The sequence below is a fragment of the Carlito syrichta genome, unplaced genomic scaffold (genome assembly GCF_000164805.1).
Source record: "Carlito syrichta isolate Samal-C Ts95f unplaced genomic scaffold, Tarsius_syrichta-2.0.1 Scaffold303193, whole genome shotgun sequence".
Classification (NCBI taxonomy): domain Eukaryota; kingdom Metazoa; phylum Chordata; class Mammalia; order Primates; family Tarsiidae; genus Carlito; species Carlito syrichta.
Genome location: NW_007247289.1, coordinates 113,813 through 121,240, shown reverse-complemented (window position 1 = coordinate 121,240; position 7,428 = coordinate 113,813).

The following is a 7,428-nucleotide window of genomic DNA, read 5'->3' as shown; positions in this document are numbered from 1 at the left end:
TTGTAGAGATGAGGTCTCGCCAAGTTGCCCAGGCGGGTCTCGAACCCGCGGGCTCAGGCAATTCACTCACCTCAGCCTCCCAAAGGCGCGGGATTACAGGCTGAGCCACCGAGCCCGGCTGAAAAGTTTTTTAAAAAATATTTTTATTTTACAGATTTGGGATACAATTCAGGATTAGGTGGATAAGTGGTAAAGTTTGGGCCTCTCTTTTTTTTTTTTTTTTTTTTTGAGTTGACTCACTCCGTCGCCCAGACTGTAGTGCAGTGGCCTCTCCTGGCCACTGCAGCCTCGACCTGCTGGGCTCCGGCGATCCTTCCGCCTCAGCCTTCCAAGTAGCTGGAACTACAGGCGCACACTACCATGCCTGGCTAATCTTTGATTTATTGTAGAGATGAGGTCTCGCCAAGTTGCCCAGGCGAGTCTCGAACCCGGGACTCAGGCAATCCACTCACCTCAGCCTCCCAAAGCGCGGGATTACAGGTTGAGCCACCGACCCCTGCTGGGTCTCTCTTTGGTCTCCACTTCACTTGGTTTGAGATCAGGTAAAATGGACACATTTCTAGAAATCATTACCAAAGCTCACTCAAGAAGAAATAGATAATCTGAATAGCCATATGTTTATTAAAGAAATTGAATACCACATATGCATACTTTGCTGCAAAGAAAGCCCCAGGCCCAGATGGCTTTGCTGGTGAATGCTATCAAACAATTAAGGAAGAAATGACAACAATTTTACACAAACTTTTCTCCCCTAAAAAAGTAGAAAAGATGGGACACTTATCAAGTCATTTTTTGATGATGGCATTACCCCAATAGCAAAACCAGACAAAGATGTTTCAGGAAAAGAAGACATACCAGCTAATATCTTTCCTGAAACTCTACTCAATAATAATGTTCAATGAAATATTGATAAATTGAAACCAGTAAGATATAAAAAGATAATACATCATGAAGTGTGATTTATTCCAGGTACACAAGGCTGGTGCCACATTTGAAAATCAGTCATTATAAATTACCATATCAAAAGATTAAAAAGAAAAATCATATCATAATCTCAATAGATACAGAAAAGTATTTGAAAAATTCAACATCCATTCAGAATTTAAAACTCTCAGCAAACTGGAAATAGAAAGGAATTTCCTTAACTGATAAACATTATCTACCCAAAACATATTTAACCTCTTCTCTAATCCTGAAAGGCTGGATGTTTTCCCTCAATAATATCAGCAAAGACATCTATTCTTGCCACATCTGTTTTAATATTATACTAGAGAAAATAGTGGAACTAGAAATAAAAAAGAAAGAAAAGGCATATAGATTGAAAAGAAGTACAACTATCTTTGTTTGCAGATGACATGATCCAATATATAGAAAATTCAAAAAAATCAACCAAAAAACTATTAGAACTTATAAGTAAGTTTAGCAAGTTCACAAGATACAGGGCCAGTATACAAAAATTTATATATTTTTTATATACTAGCACAAAAAATCATAAATTGCAATTTGAAAAAAGTCATACACAATAGAATCAAAACATAAAATACTTAGGAATACATTTAACAAATATTTCGAAACCTATGCCCCAAAAGCTATAAAAATTGCTATGAAAAGTTTTAAGATCTAAATAAATGAAGAGATATACCAGGTGTATGCATAGAAAGAATCAATATTGTTCTTACGTTAATTCTTGCCAAATGTATCTCTATAAATGCCACAAGTTTTTGTTGTTGTTGCTGTTGTTTTTGAGTTGGTGTCTCACTTTGTCACCCAGACTGGAGTGCAGTGGCCGCTCCCGGCCACCGCAGCCTCGACCTGCCGGGCTCCGGCGATCCTTCCGCCTCAGCCTTCCGAGGAGCCAGAACTACAGGCGTGCGCTACCACGCCCGGCTGATTTTTTGATTTATTGTAGAGATGAGGTCTCGCTGCCCAGACGGGTCTCAAACCCGCGGGCTCAGGAAATCCACTCACCTCAGCCTCCCAAAGCGTGGGATTACAGGCTGAGCCACCGAGCCCGGCAAGTTTTTTTAAGATGGAAATTTATAAGCTGATTCTAAAATTTATATGGAAACTTTAAGAACCTAGAAGATTAAGAAAAAAGAGTTTAAAAGAGTATTGGAAGTATCACACTACTTGACTTCAAGAGTATTGGAAGTATCACACTACTTGACTATAAATCTACAGTAATCAAAACAATGTGTCCTGTAGATAGATGTAAAAATCAGTGGAACAGAAGGGAGAGTGTAGAAACAGCTCCAACCATATATGGCAATGGCCTTTCAACACATTTGTAAACCAATGGAGAAAGGACACTTTTTTTTCCCAAACAGATGGTGCTTTCACAACTGGACATCTGTAAAAAGAATGGAGGGAAGGGAAGAAGAGGAAAGAGAGGGGAAGGGAGGGAGGGGAAGGAAGAAAGATTTTTTAAAAGTAAACATCTCACGTTGCACACAAAAATTAATTTGAAAAAAACATAACCCTAAATGTAAGAACAAAACTATAAAAGTTCCCTAAGAAAACATAGGGGGGAAAAATTGTAGCACTGGGTTAAGCAAAGGTTGCTTAGATTGAACACAGAAAGCAAATACCATATAAGAAAAATTGCTATTTTTTTGGTTATCAAAGTTAAACGCTGTCAGAGTCCAGCTCCAACACAAGGGTTAGGGCCTGAGGCGAGAGAATCAGACGCAGTGAAGGAAGAAGACATAAGTCAACTCCCTGGGTCGAGTTCGGGACTCTTCCAAAGTTTATTCAATTTTCACATGTTTATATAAGGCATTTTCCACCCTCAACCCCCTCACACATATGCCCACAAAAGCTTACATTATGTTTTCTTTTACAATCAAATGTTCTACAATGATTTATTTGATCCTCCCTCTTCTTTTTTTGTTTCCATTATGTTAAAATCAACAGACAGGAACGAAACAATTTCTGCTAAAAATAATTAACTGTAACCTTTTAACCCTTACCCCCTTTTATATCATATTTCTAATAATTCTTACATGTAACTTAACAGCAATATATTGGTGTTTACACCTATAACTAATTTTACTGTTTCTTATAACTGATTTTATTATTTCTTAATTATTTCTTATAAACTTTCCTATTATGTATCTATCTTTATTCTTATTTTGCTTATATGAATCATAATCTAATAATGCTTAACAGCCTTACATGAATTATACTTGCCTACTCATATCCTATATTTGTTTTCTGTTTATTTTTTGTCTAATTATTTTTAATCATCATCCTATTTTTATCTACTTAACTATTCTTTCCTATATTATTATACTTATACTACTAAATCATTTTACTCTTACAAACTTATATCTACTATGTCTATACTTTCCTGAATTATGTTTAAAAGCAGCTGCTCTCAGGAGTGACTGGTCTCAGGTCTCACAAGCTTCCTCCTCCATCTTACCCGTCTAAGGTGTTAATTTAGCACAGGTCTGTTAACCATTAAAAATAAAGAATGGGAAAGTTCTTTTTTTTCCTTATACGCAATGGTTTTGCTTTTCATGGAGACGAAGGTAACTAGACATGCTCTAGCGTCTCTAATGGCTGTGCTTTTGCTGTGTTCCTTATTCATGTCTCAAGCCTCAGTTTCACCAATACATCATCCTCGCTTGTCAGTTAATGCTTCATCAGAAAGGGGCACTTTCTGTCTTATGCACCCACTCCCAGAGATCAAAGGGGCCCATCAATGGGATCCATGGGGCTTTGCCTCGGCAGGGCCGCTTTACCTGGGGCCTTGCTCCCAGCCAGCGTTTTTCCCATTTTCAGGTAACCCTTACTTTGCCTTCTGATAGGAGTTGCGGCTCCCGACAAAACGCCTCTACTCTTTAAAGACGCTAAGAAAGTGAAAAGATAAGCCTCAGACTGGGAGAAAATATTTAGAAAACATCTATCTATCTGATATAGAATTTGTATTCAGAATAATATATAAAAAATTCTCACCACAAAACAATAAGACAAATAATTCCCCCAAAAGTGGACAAAAGATTTGAATCCAAACCAGAGATGATCTAGGATGGCAAACGAGCACACGAAAAAATGAATATGGGGGCAAGACAGGGAGGGGAAGAGAGGTGGGATTAACAGTAGTCAATATCTGTCTGGGGATGGGGGGCACACCTCATCAACAAGGGTACCTGCACAATGAATATTTGTATACCTAACCCTTAACTGTACCCTACAATTTTAAAATAAAAAATATATATTAAAATTTATTTAAAAAGAAAAAATGAATATCATTAGGCATAAGAGAAATGCAAATTAACACTGACATCCACTATACAAAAATGATAACGACCAAAATGCAAAAGACTGGCAGTACCAAGCGTTGGCAAGGAAAAAGAGCAACTAGAACTCCACTAACATCGCCAGCGGGAATGCAAAATTGTTCAGCCCCTTTGGAAGGCAATTGGGCACTTTCTTGTATAATTAAATACACACTTATACAATCCAGAAACTCCACTTCTAAGTATGTACCCAAGAGAAACGAAAACATATTTCCACATAAAGACTGACATGCAAAAACTGGAAACCAAAATGCCTATCAGCTAGTGGATGGATAAACAAAATGGAGTATACCTATACAACAGAATACTCCTCTGCAATTAAACAGGCAACAACATGGATGGCTCTCAACGTCATCGTCAGTGAAAGAAACCTGCACAAAGCCTAGTCATCCAGGGTGCCCTGCTGCCCTGTGCACTGAGCACACCGCCACTGGCGGTTCTGCCACTGCTGCACAAACAAGAAACGGACAAATGAAAGTGGTACTGGAAGAGCGGGAATCAGCAATTTTGCACAGGAAGCTTCGAGGGGCGTGTTTACTGCAGTCTGGAACAAGTTCGAACAAACAAGACTTGCTTGGTGCTTTGGAAAGCATGAAAGCCCTAGCGAGTTATAGTCACCACTGTCAGCAGAAGCCACTGGGATGAATGCAGCTCTTGCTTGTCAAGAAATCTTGTTATGGAGAAGACTGGCTGATCAAGATGACCTTTAGAACCTGAGTCCACACGAAATGTTCATAGCAGCTTTATTGATAACTGCCCCAAATTGGGAGTACACAAAATGCCCTTCACTAGATGAATGAACAATGTGTGAATTAATGCGTGAAGAGGCATGTGAGAAACATGTGAAAGTCTCTTGAGAGGCGAATGTGGAACCCCTAGAGAAACTAGTATGCAGAAGAGTTATTTTGAAAGAATACCTACTGTATATATGATTTTATTTATATAGCCGTCTGAAAAGTCAAACACGACGGAGACAGGTGTCACTCAGTGATTGCCATGGCAGAGATGAAAGATAAAAGGAAAACCTTTTGCAGCGATGGACATGTTCTCTGCATTGACTGTGGAGGTGGTGATGCCTCTGGACTATCAAAACTCACCAAACTACACACTTTAAACGGGTGTTTTGCCATACAAGTCAGATAGCAATTGGGCCTGATACCATGCAGTGTGGAATTCATCCACTAGCCTGTGAGTGAAGTCTTGGCATTTTTAGAGAGGCATGAACGTGCAATGACTTCTGGGGGGTCTTTTTTCTTTACGTTTTAATTCTTTTCATTAAAAGCAACTTGAAGTCTGGCACAAATTCCTCACTGGGGTTAGAATTTGGTCTTTCCAAGAATAACAGGAAGATAAGCTGCTTTCAGTGAGAGGTGGTGGCATATAATAGTTAACAAGTAAACATTATCAAAATGAGATGCCACTCTATGTCCGTTTGTAAGTAAAGGAATATAATTAAAACAATAACAAAAATCATAGTATAGTAAATACATGAACTAGTAACATAGTCACTGAGGTCATTATTGAGTATCATGTACTGTGCATAATTGTATGTGCCAAAATCCAAAACACAACAACAAATGCTGGCAAGGTTGTGGAGCAATGGGAATTCTCATTCATTGCTGATAGGAATGCAAAATGATGCAACCACTTTGGAAAACTGTTCAGCTTCTTTGAAAACTGTTCAGTTTCTCACAAAGCTGAACTCAGTCTTACCATAAGATCCAGCAGTCTTTCTCCTAAGTACTGACTCAAGTGCTAAGTTAAATACTAATCAAATGCTTGAATTAAATACTCACATCCACACAATAACCTGCACACAAATGCTTATAGAAACTTTATTCATAATTGCCTCAAGTTGGAAGCAAACAAAATGTCTTCAACAGAGGAATGGACAATCCAGACAATAAGGTATTATTCAGTAATAAAAAACTATCAAGTCACAAAAAGAGATGGAGGAACCCTTGTGAATATGGTTAAGTGAAAGAAGCCAGTCTAAAAGGCTATGGACTCTATGATTCCATTTCAGCTAGGCACCATACAATACAACATTTTCTTCAATGACAAACTACGTATACCACTGTGTCCCATAAGATTATAAGAGTGGAAAAATTCTGATCACCTAGTGATGTCATAACTGTCATACCATCCTAACATGGTACATGACTCATGTTTGGGGTGATGCTGGTATAAACAAATGTACTACCAGTCATATAAAACAGCACATACAATTATGCACAGTACATGATACTCAATAATGACCTCAGTGACTATGTTACTGGTTTATGTATTTACTATACTCTGGTTTTTATTATTGTTTTGATGATATTCCTTTTTACATTTTTTAAAAATTTAACTGTGGTGGGATTCTGCCAGGGGAGGGAGGGGCACACCTGATCAACAAGGGCACCTGCGTAATGAACATTTGTATACCTCACCCTGGATTGTACTCCACATCTTTAAAATTAAAGATAAAAAGAAAAGGTAACTGTGAAGCAGCCTCAGGCAGGTCCTTCAGGAGATATTCCAGAAGAAGTCATGGTTATCACAGGAGATGACAGCTCCCTGAGTGTTACTGCCCCTGAAGACCTTCCAGTGGGACAAGGTGTAGAGGTGGAAGACAGGGATATCAGTGAGTTCTGGACTGAGGTATGTATTTGTGTCCTTGTTTTTTAACAAAAAAGTGTAAAAAGTAAAAAAAAATTAAAAACAGAAAAAAGTTTCTAGAATAAGGATATAAAGAAAGAGAATATTTTTGTACAACTGTACAATGAATTTGGGTTTTAAACTGTTACTGCAAAAGAGTAAAAATGTTCAAAAATTTTGTTAAATGTTTCAAAATGTAAGTTTATAAAGCTAAAACTGTTACAGCAACCTGAGGCTAATTATTATTGGAAAAAGAAAAAAGTGTAAAAATGTGTGTAGCATCTATAGAGCCTTCAATCTTGTCCAGTAATGGCTTAGTCCTTCGCATCCACTCACCACTCACACTGACTCCACTCAGAGCAACTTCCAGTCCTGCAGGCTTCATTCATGGCAAGTGCCCTGTACAAGTACATCACATTGTTATAGTATGTTTTCTGTGTTTAGACACACAAGTACTTCCTATGGCATTACAACTGCCCAC